Source organism: Anopheles ziemanni, chromosome 3, assembly GCF_943734765.1.
Source record: "Anopheles ziemanni chromosome 3, idAnoZiCoDA_A2_x.2, whole genome shotgun sequence".
Lineage (NCBI taxonomy): Eukaryota > Metazoa > Arthropoda > Insecta > Diptera > Culicidae > Anopheles > Anopheles ziemanni.
In genome coordinates, this window is record NC_080706.1 from 36,657,119 (window position 1) to 36,668,972 (window position 11,854).

Below are 11,854 nucleotides of genomic sequence, written 5' to 3' on the forward strand. Positions count from 1 at the left end.
TGAGATCTTATTCAGTGGCCTATAGTCTACACACATTCTAATTTCCCCGTTTTTCTTCCTAACTAGAACAAGAGCCGACGCATAAGGTGAATGGCTTGGTCGTATTATGCCTTTTGCCAGAAGGTCATTAACAATTTCGCGTACTTGGTTTCGCTCCCCGTAAGATAACCGCCGGGGCTTTGTGAACAAGGGGGCGTCGTGAGTCGAAGACGAATCTTCTTTTGGTGGTTCGGCGGGTCGATGTCCTCGAGTGGGAACTCTAGATAATTGTTATTAATTGCTGATAAGACAGCGCTATGCTCAGTTCCTGAAAGACTTCCTCCTAAGCACAACTCCAATTCATCGTCATAAGCATTAATCGCACAAATTTCGCTAAAGGCTTCTTCCTGTATACCTTGGTCGCTTAATAACGTATTACTTTCAGCAGTGGTGTTAACTGGACGAGGAGCCTTACTCAGATATATGTTAAATTTTGTTAATAAGTCACGACCGGCAACGATAGGCCAAGCGATACTTTCCTTGGGCAGGATAGTGAACGTATGTTCTTCAGTATCGTTACAAAATCTGATTCTACATTTAATTTGCCCGAGTGAAGTTAATAATGTGTTTCCGAGGCCCCGGAATCCGGATGGAGTCGGTGGCGCTAAGAATTTTTTTGGAACCATATCTGCGGCTATAAAGCTGACTGGGCTTCCTGTATCGAAGAGGGCGCACATAAAAACCGGCGGGTCACTGGGCCGTCCATCGATCAAAAAGTTCACACTTACGTCTTGCCTTTCGTTGACAATCCATCCATCTGGTTCTTTGAAGTGACGATCGGTTGCAGCCCATGTCACGACGGCTTTGTTTCGGCATTGCTTATAGTGGTGACCCGTCTGATGGCAGTTGAAGCAGCCTCCGGTTGGGCGTAGCGGGAATGGGCAGGCTGGTTGGTGATGCCCAAACTCCCTACAGTTATAGCAGCGCAGGGAATCATTGTTGGCGCTGCGTTCCTTTGTTCGGGATGAGGTCGGTCGGGCAGAGATGGTTGACGTTACGGGTGCACGAGTAACGTCGGGGCGTAGTTTTTCGTAATCCTTCAGGAGGGCTTTCATCTGTACGACCGATTTTGCTGCAAAGCGCATTGCAGCGGTGTTAATTGGATCTCCAATTCCGTCTAATATTATGATCACGAGTTCCTCCTCTGCGACTGAGTTGCCGGCGATGTGGAGCATATCCAGCAGATAGCGCGTGGTAGTCTCGCTTCTCTTCAGTCGCCGAGCTCGCAACTTCCTATAGATCTCCTCAATGTAGATGGTGACCTTAACGGTTTCTACTAATTCGGCCTTTAGGTCGTTGTAGCATGCAGCATTAGTAGATTTGGCGAGTAGAGCGGCTGTGCCGGTTAGCAGTCGACGCATACAGAATAGTTTCCCTATGTCGTCTAATTGGTGTAGCAAGAACGTATTCTCTAGGTCTCTCACCCATCGTTCAACGTCCTCACCGTCATCACCACTGAAGGAACCAACAAATTCCTCCAGGTTGGGTGCTCTGGACGAAGGCGGCGATGAGGCTGGTTGCGGTTGTGGTTGCGACAATGGAAGCGGAGGTGAATGCGACGACGACGGTGGTGGTGGTTGCGGCAATGGAAGCGGAGGTGAATGCGACGACGACGGCAACGAAAATGCACCAAGTTTGGTCTCTAGGTTGGCGATTTTCTGCCGTAACTCGAGAGACTCTAATTTGTGTCGCAGTACCGCTAGATCTTCTTCCGATGCGGGGACAGTACTTCCTTCGCTCGATGGGCTCACGTCATCAGGAACGCGTGTTTGATCCGGCGTTTTAACCTCACTTTTTAACACGGCATGTTCGTAAAGCCGCTTAATTTGGCTAATGGTGGCGGTAGGGGGAACCTCGACTTGTGCATGTTCCAACGCACATACCATTTCTTCTTTTGTTGGCATCTTTGAGGGCGTTTTTGTGGTAAATCCCACTTCTGAGATGTAAAAACTGGAGTTTATTTCTACTTTGCACACGGCACACGGAAGACTTCAGTTTCACAAGGCACACGGTATGTCCGACGTCTATGACGGATCCACTCGAAGTGACGTTTATTTCTGACATTTCTGTCAACTTCTTTTACAAGGTGAGTATAGACAAGGTATGCTTACATTCTAAACTACGCGTCTACACCACATTTCTTTTCCAAATCCACTTTCCGCTATAAGGGATCTAACCCGTTCCATCAGCGTGCGATTAAATTGTTCCGCGACACCATTTTGTTGAGGCGTGTATGGAATCGCCAGATCCATTACGATCCCTTTTTCGCGACAAAAATTACGCACTTTGTCGTTCACATATTCACCGCCATTGTCCGTCCGAATCGTTGCAATTCGCGAACCAAAATGTGCCGTAACTTGCGCTTCATACTCACGAAGACGATCGAACACTTCGTCTTTTGATTCTATTAGATAAACCATCACAAGATGAGAAAAATCATCGATGAATGACACGAAGAAACGTTTTCCATTCCACGTCATCGGTGTGATTGGATGCACCAATTGTAAAGGCCGCGAAGAACGCCTTTTGTTCCCGGATGAAAACGAAATTCTATCAAATTTTCCATGCAGACATGGTTCGCACACTACCATATCCGCATCAAAATTCGACAATGTCAGTCCATTTACCATCTCCGATCGCACTAATTTTTGTAAACTGTCACAACCCACATGACCATATCTTCTATGCCACAACACTGCATTTCTTGATATCTTTCCGGTTGCTAGAGCTGACTGCACGTCGCTCTTCTTGCAGTAGATGTTCAGCTCGTACAGCTTTTTCTTCAACTGTCCCACCGCCACCACTGTGTCATTTTTCCGAATTTCAGCTCTCTCACCATCAAAACAAACCTGCAAACTAGACTTCGCAATTCTCTTCACTGAGAACAAATTGTAACTTAATCTCGGTAGATACAGTACATTTTTAGCTCCACATTTTATCACCGTCTTGCCAACCACAGAGTACATTGTAACATCGCCACAATATTCTGCAACAACTTTCTGCCCGTTGGCCACTACGATTTCGATCGGTGGATCGAGTTTTCGCATCGATGAAAAATATTTCGAGTCACACAACATGTGCTGCGTTGCACCGGAATCCAGAAACCAACCGACACGAATGAACTCGTTTCCTTCAATTGACAGGAAAGCCACTTCCTTGGTTTCTTCGGTTTCTTCTTCCGCGCCAAAATTGGCTTGCTGGCTATCTCTGTTTTTCCGCTTACTTGCGTGGTTTGGAAATTTTACTTTCGGCTGAAATCTTTCACGACACTCGGCCTTGCGGTGGCCAAGTTTTCCGCATTGAAAACACTTTATGCTCTTCTTCTTGTGCTTACTCGCCATCGCCACGTCATTACATGCCTCCACCACTGCACCAACACTTTTTCGCTTCATGTCGACATCCAAAAGCCGCTTTTTGACAAAGTCTAATGTGATGTTACACTTTTTTTCTTTTGTTCTCCGCTCCGCGATCAACCGCTCTTTATCGGCACGCACTCCCGCAGAATCGTTCTGCCTTGTACGCAGTTCGTCGATGTCGGACACTTCCCGCTCAATACAGTGTAGGAGATCGTACATATCCAGCACGGTCTCCATCCGAAACTTCCAATTATGGAAGCCACTGCCATCGAACGGAACAATTTTAGTTTTATCGTCCATTGCTGGGCCCATAACCTGTTAATTAGCGCAGGTGATTTGTGATATCGCGGTAACAAGAGAAGAAAAGTAAACGCGTCCGTCTTCGGTGACGGTCAAGAAGGAAGAGAAGGAATCTTTATTCATTGACAGGAAAGTACAAAAACGCAAACTGCTAAAACGCATAGTTTGACAGCCGCATGTGCAACGACATCTGTTAGAAACATTTACAACTACAGTATATTGGTTGCATACTTTAACAGTTCTAACAGAACGGCTGGTACTATAGCATCGCTAATAAAACTTACAGAGCTGCCTGTATCTCCTAATTTACATCAATGTGTTTTCACGTGAATCGGTTTCAAACGGCTGGGAACGGGGTGTTTCCTGATGACGAACCGGGGAGGCTCGGACCTCAGCAGAAGGGGCTTGATAGCCTGGAAGCGGCGGCTGGCTTCGAAGCACTTCAGCTTCTCACGCAAATCGGAGGGGCCGCGGGGGCAAACGGAAGGTGGACGATCATGGTCAGCGTCCAAAGGTTCGATGAGCGACGTGAAGTCCTTTATCGAGAGGGAGAGCGTAGATTGCGTCTCCAACTGAAGAATTTTCGGTTGAAGTTCCGCACACTGAAGCTGCTGGTGCAGCGCGTCAATGCGGGCATCCATATCGGAAGGGCCGGGAGGGCAAACGGAAGGGAGACGGTCGTGGTCAGCGTCGACGACCGATTGCGGAACAGCAGGGCGGCCGGAGGGCGGTACGTCTTCGCAATGATCCTCAACAGGGCGACTGGTTAGGCTGGCACCGGCATCGCCTTCCAACGAAGTAGAAAGAACACGTGTGTCCACATCATGTGATAAGATGGCGTCAGCGCCATTTTGCTGCGACCTCGTGTCGATAGTGAGGTTAGGGTTATCGTCACCGACGGGCTCCGAGGCGATGATTTTCAACGATGACTCGGGGCCGGGGCCGGCAACCACCAAAGAAGTATATAACTGCCGGATTTGCGAGATGGTCACTGTGTCAATCACGTCGATGCCTGCCTCAGCAAGCGCACGAAGGAGGGCTTCTTTCCCCACTTGGTAGGAGCAAGGCAAGATTGGCACATACACGCACACGCGCACTGAAGGGTTTATGAATGTTCGAGAACACTTGGATGGGTAATCCCACTTCTGAGCTTTAAGGGCCGGAAGGCTAACGGCCACTAACGTGTTTATTTAATTCGTGCAATCCAAACGATGCAGGGTTCTTCGCCATGATTCCAACACTGAGTTCGTCAGTTCGTCGGGGGAGAGTTCGCTATGTGGAGATGAACAGTAACAGCCTACGTTGTTTCGCAGACTCTGAACGTTACATTGTAGGATTTTATTTTCCTCTCTTTCCCATCCATCTCTTACATGGGAATGGTGCAAAGCGAACCGAAAAGCTTGGTTTCCGTAATTTAGTAGTTTTTACAATTTAAATTTCATAAACACTCAAAAAAATTTACCCGCTCGGCAGCAGATAAGGATCTCAGAGCCATTTTTACTCCGTCCTTGTTTTGTATGATCAGTTCCTCTAGTTGCGTTGCTGTGTCTTCCGACACGTCCATGCCCTTTGTGGTTGTCTTTTCTCGTTGGTTGATGAGGAGCTCCCCTCATTGCAGCGTTCGGTAGTATCGGTGTTTGTTTGAATTTTGTCTGCCTGAATGTCAATTCTTTTTGGTTGGGTCACTTGCTAAGGCAGGCTGATCATTTCATCTTTATAGTTTTTTGTGTTCCTTTTCGTGTTTGGTTCGTATATTGTGCCCTTTGTTGTTTGGGCGAAGCTTTGGTCTGTAGTCGTGAAAATCCTTGGGACAAGGGGGCACTGCATCCTGCGAATTTTTCTTGCTTCAGCGTAAGTACCTCGTCGAGGTAAGTTGGACAATCGTTGTTGAGAGTGTGGTGGTTGCCTGAGCATGACATGCATTCAATAAAAGGACACTCACCTTCGTGTTCCGGCATGCTACAGTTTGCACACACGCGGTCGCCTCTACACCATTTCTTGGTGTGCCCAAGTTTTAAGCATGTGGAGCACCGCATTGGTTTCGGGATATAGACGTCCACGAGGACGGGGTACAAGCCGAAATCTATGGAGCGGGGATTACCGTTGTCTGGATGATAATAATCGCCGTTCTAGTGTTGACGATTTCATCGCTTACTTTCCTTTTCATAATGACAACCTCGGAACCTTTTGTTCCTTCAAGCCGGCGAGGATTTCTCCCTCCGACATCATGGTGGTCAATCACCTTTACGGCTATTCCACATGGCTCGGGGATCTTTTTGATTGTCTTAGCTTTGTTTGCTAGCTTCTCGTTTTTCGTTCTAATCCAAAGCTTGCCATCCTTGAGCCTAGTGACATGCTCCGGTTTGACTCTCATTGCGTTCTCGAGGACCTTGTTCAGGAGGAAGGGGTTGACCCGGCTTAAGTCTCGTCCGTCGGTAACCGATTCCAGGACCAAAAATTTGTCTTCAGCCGTGATGCTGGTTGCTTTCTTTGGCGCTACATTTCTGTTTTTTTTTGGTTAGGCTCGATCGTGTCACTCAATGCTCCAAAATAATTACTGAGGAGTATACCCCCTCCAGGGTCATTGACCCCCATTCTCGCTAGCTTGCACTAATTTAAAACTAAAGTGATATCGAAATTATTAAGGTGATACTTGTGGAAGAAGTTTTAGGCAGTATGGCGTTCCAATTGAAAGAGAGAGATTAATTTCAGTGTCAAATGCAAGCTTGTCAAAATGCATGCGGTTTCAGTTTATAATTGTGTAGTTAAATTCTCATTCAAATCTCCAACACACCTCCTTAAGCTGAAGTGTGAATGCCCTTCAAAGATCGGTTACGCTCCAGCTTACAACGCTCCAGAGATTTGGTTAAGCCATCTGCTTCGCAGGTAGACAGGGCTACTGTTTGTTGTCGTTTGCAGCACCAGGATACTGCTTCGCCTTGCAGCATGAAGATGTATCCGCTTGTAGATTTCCGGTCGTCTACATCAGATGCCCAGTTAGCATCTGAGTATCCCACAAGATCCGCGTTGTCTCGCTTCTGGTATCTCAGCTTCATATCAGTTGTGCCGCGAAGATAGCGGAACAAATGTTTTACACCTTCCCAGTGCTTGACGCCAGGATTATTGTTGAAACGACTCAATTGATTCACTGCATACATGATGTCGGGGCGAGTACAGTGAGCCAATTGCTTGCTTCTTATTTCTTCTTGATACGGTACATGCTTCATGTGTTCAATGTTATCTGGGGTTTGAGGTGACATTTCTTTTGTGTAATGAATGCTCGGGTTAGATGGTGTTGATACTGGTTTTGCGTTTTTCATATTGAATTTGTCCAACATAGATTCAATATAAGCCTGTTGATCCAACGTAACGTAGTCTTTTCCTCGTGTTATACGAATTCCAAGACTGCTGGTAATCGGCCCCAAATCCTTCATGCGGAATGCTTCGTTCAGCTTCGCCTTTAGTCCGTCTTTTAGCGTTTCGTCGTTAGACACAACGATTACGTCTTCAACATATACTCCAACGAAAACCCTTTTTCCTTCCATTTGGCTGAAGTACAAGCATGGATCGTATTTCGAGGAAGTCAACCCAAAGCGTTTCAAAGTTGCACCCTACTTGATATTCCATACACGGCTGGAAAGAGCCTTGTTGAATCGACAAACAAGTTCTTGTCTTCCGTTTGAGAAACAAGGAGGTTGCTCCATGAAGATTTCTTCTTCAAGTTCGCCTTGTAAAAAGGCTGTTGTTGCGTCCATGTGGTCGATGAACAAATTTTGTTGTGCAGCGAGATCAAAAAGATATCGCAGGGAATTGTGACGAATTACTGGTGCGTACGTTTCGTCATAATCGACCCCCTTTCGCTGCGAGTATCCTTTTACGACCAATCGAGCTTTGTATCTAACTTTGTTTCCGTTAGCATCCGTTTTAGTTATAAATACCCATTTACATTTGATTGCCTTTCGCCCTTCAGACAAATGCACTAGAGACCAAGTGCTGTTTTCCATTAACGCCTTATCTTCAGTCATTGCTCTTTTCCATTCATCAGAGTCTTCTCGCGATAAGGCATCTTCATAGCTTACAGGATCATTATTTGCTTCTATCATTGTAGCAGCGCAAATATGGGATTCTTCATTTGGTACTATTGAAACACTTTCTTTAGTCGCATTTGGTAACGATATTTCATAATCTGCATATTTTGTTGGGATTTTACACTCTCTGTCGCTTCATCTCAGAGCTGGATTTGATGCTATCTCAAAGGTATCGTGAATCAAATTTTCATTTGGCTCGGTTTCATAAAATGGTTCATCATCGGAATCTGGTTCAACATTTGTACTGATGTGTGCTGTTGGTAAAACCATATCACTGATGTTCAAGTGCAACCTGTACCCTTTTGTATGATTATCATATCCTACAAAGATGCACTCTTTCGACTTTGGGTCCAGTTTCCTTCTTTTTTGTTTCGGAATTTGAACCATAGCCTTTGTACCAAAGATTCTCAAATGTGACATGTCCGGCTTTTTTTGTGTCCATATTTCTTCTGGTGTTCCATCACGACCTTGTGCAGGAGAGCGGTATAACAGGTACACTGCCGTGCTTCTGCCCAAAAACGCTTTTCCAGTTCTGCATCGTAAAGTAGACATCGCGCACGCTCAACAAGCGAACGGTTTGCGCGCTCGGCCATCCCATTTTGCTCGGGAGTGTACGGGTTTGTTGTCTGATGGAAAATTCCATAAGTCTTCCATTGCCGCTCTACTAAGGCATGAAATTCCTTAAAATTGCGCAATACTTCCTGTTCGGCTTTTGTTTTTAAATAATACGTCCACATTTTGCGAGAATAATCGTCTACAAACACCATGAAGTAACGTTGTCCGCCGTTAGATGCTACTTCCATGGGTCCACAGATGTCTGTGTGGATGACATCAAGCATTTAAAGAGCTCTCGAACCTTCCTTTTGAAATGGTAGCCGACAATGTTTTCCCATTGGACAAATCGCGCAATCATTTGCTTCACTTCCATCAATGGTTACGCCTGTTGCTAAACCGTTCGCCAGCTTTTTTACGCTGATCAAATTTAAATGCCCTAGACGCTGGTGCCACATTTCTATGGGTACTTTCGACGAACAAGCAAATCCACTTTGAGTGTTCTCATGCCGTTGTTCGAGTTTGAAATCACCTTCATCACCTTCCAGTAGCAATAACTTCACCAGTTTTACCAAAAATTTTGCAACCATCAGCTGTAAACGTTGTTTTGTACCTTGTCAACCATTTGATTGACAGATAGAAGGTTAATGGATAGTCCAGGATTAAAGTGAAAATTCTGCACTGGTAACTCTTCGTTGATGCATGTTGGTCTAACTGTAGCTGTACCAATAGCAGTGATGTTCATGTGAACACCATCAGCCGCTACTACCGTGCCGGAATGAGCCTTTTTATTTTTCAAGAGTTTTTCATTGCACGTCATGTGTACACTGGCGCCGGAATCTATAAACCATTCATGTTTACTATTTGATGCAACCGTGGTTAAAACCGTGCATAATGATTGATTTGATAACGGTTTTGAACGACAATCCCTAGCAATGTGACCAAACTTATGACATTTTCGACATTTGGGTTCTTTGTTTGGCTTGCAATTGTTCTGGTTATTACTCGTGTCTGGTTTCGGATGGTTTTCTTTTTGTCTATTCCAGCTACTATTTTTATAGTTGTTACTCACGGCAAGCGCTGAATTTGTCGACGAAAACGGAACTTCTTGCAAAAGCTTTGTTTCGCGCATCACCGGTAATAGGTGTGCCAGAGTTTTCGAGTGCCATTATCATTGGTCTATACTCTTCTGGTAGCCCAGCCAACAACAATGTACCAATAACCAGATCCGGAATCGGAAAACCTATACCGTTAAGCTGATGCGCTGTAGAGATGATACGATTGACATAGTCTTCCATGGAGGAGCACTCTATTACATCGGTCTTGACTAATTTATGCAACAGTCCAACTCGCCGAGTTAACCCTTGGTCTTCAAATGCTGCTTCCAATTTACACCATACCTGTTTTGCCGTTTCGGCGTCTGTCAAGCGGGTAGAATAATAAGACGGGTCAAGCAGTAGAATAATCTTCACCCGCGCACGACGATTGTTCCCAAATAAGGTTTTTAATGTTCTTGCACTCTTCGAAATAATTAGATTTGGACAGGTTTTGATCTCGAGCATAGGTTATTTTATTCACACAACTGATTTTATTCCTTGATCGTACCGATAAAACTTTTGTCCTTTTACGTCCGCTTCTGACTTGCTACTGGCTTGCTTATTTCCACTCCTTCCGGGTACTCCGTTGTCAATTCCGCTCCTGGGTTCGAACCTAGCTAGCTATTATGGTAACTATTTTGTATGGTCCGAACGGCTCGAGCAGTTCGAGTACTTTTAAAGTGGACGTTCGTAACACTCCCCCCCAGTACGACAATCCTAATTGTCTTACTCTGTATTCGGGAGAACGTCCAATACTGCAAGCTTAGTAGCCGGGCGCTCGCATAAGGCGCCGGAACTTGCCCGCACCGTAGCAACGCGCACCTGTCCATCCTTGCCGGTCTTGATCTTCACCACACGTCCTTTGAGCCAGCAGTTACGTGGCAGAGTACCGTCGACGATGACAACCAAATCATCCACTGCGATAGGTTTTGGCTTCTCGAACCACTTTGATCGCCGCGTGATCTCTGGTAAATAATCCGTTACCCATCGCTTCTAAAATTGGTTTGCCATGATCTGCGATGTGCTCCAATTCTGCTTCATAGTCAGGCCACAGTCATCTAACGTTACCAAGGGTTTTACTCCATTAGATGATCCGACCAAGAAATGGTTGGGTGTCAGCGCTGGTGAAGAATCTTCGTCTACTGGTACGTGTGTCAGGGGTCGAGAGTTTACCACATTCTCAACTTCGTTTAATAGATTTGTAAGTACCTCGTCCGTGAGGCTTTTGAAGGAACAAACTGCCGATAAATTCGTCTTCACGGTTCTTACTAGTCGCTCCCATGACCCGCCCATGTGAGGCGTAAGTGGAGGATTAAATACCCAGTCCGTCTCTGAGTCGATGAATTCGGTGGCTAGTCCATTCAGGTCGATGTGTTCTGCGAGTCTAATCAGTTCACGTTGCGCTCCTATAAAATTGGTTCCTCGGTCGCTGTAGAACTTGCGGGGACGCCCTCGTCTGGTGATGAAATTTCTAATCGCCATGATGCAGGAACTGGTTGTCAATGAATTCACCTTTTCCATGTGGATCGCCCGTATAGTGAGACACGTTGCTAGCATTATCCAACGCTTTTGGTTGCTTCGGCCTACAACTACCTCGATTGGTCCAAAATAATCGACGCCGGTGTGCGTAAATGGCGGGGAAAATGCAGCTAGTCGACCGGGTGGTAACTCGCTCATCATCGGTGGCTTTGGCACTGCTCTCTCATTTTTACATTGTTGACATTTGCTCCGGATCGTAGAAAGACGTGAACGCAAGTGACTGATTTGATATTTTTGACGAATTTCGTTGATGACCGTCTCGATGTTCTGATGATGGTAGCTCTGATGGAAGTACGCTACGAGCAAATCTGTGACGTGATGTTTGCTGGGTAGGATAATCGGGTTTTTAGCTTCTTCGGTGGCATAGCTACACGCTGTGATTCTGGTTCTCATACGCATGACGCCATTCCGATCGATCCACGGAAGAAGTTTGTACAATGCGCTCGTTTTAGGTAGTCTAGCTGAGTTATCTTTCAGATTTTCTCCATGTTCTTTCAGTGACATAGAATTCAGGGATAGCCCTTGGTAAGTTTTGGCAGCTGCATCCCACACTATTCTGACTTTCCCAGGTTTGTTAGGGATAACGACGGGAAAAATGGGAAGGTACCACTTGACGTCTGCTTGTTCGATTGTGGAAAGTTCACGTATGTAGTTCTTCCGACAATAATCCGCTATGGTTTGCTTGAGCACACGAGCAAGCTCTGGGTCCTTTTCCATACGTCTCTCTAGGTTTTGATGTCTGCGCAGCGCCATATCTTTGTTTGGTGGCAAGTTAACGTTATCAAAACGCCAGAGTAGCCCTGTCTCATAACGCGTTCCGTTGAAACTGGTGCGGGTTTGAAGAATGTTCATCGCGCGCTCATCATCGGCGGCCATCAGCGGT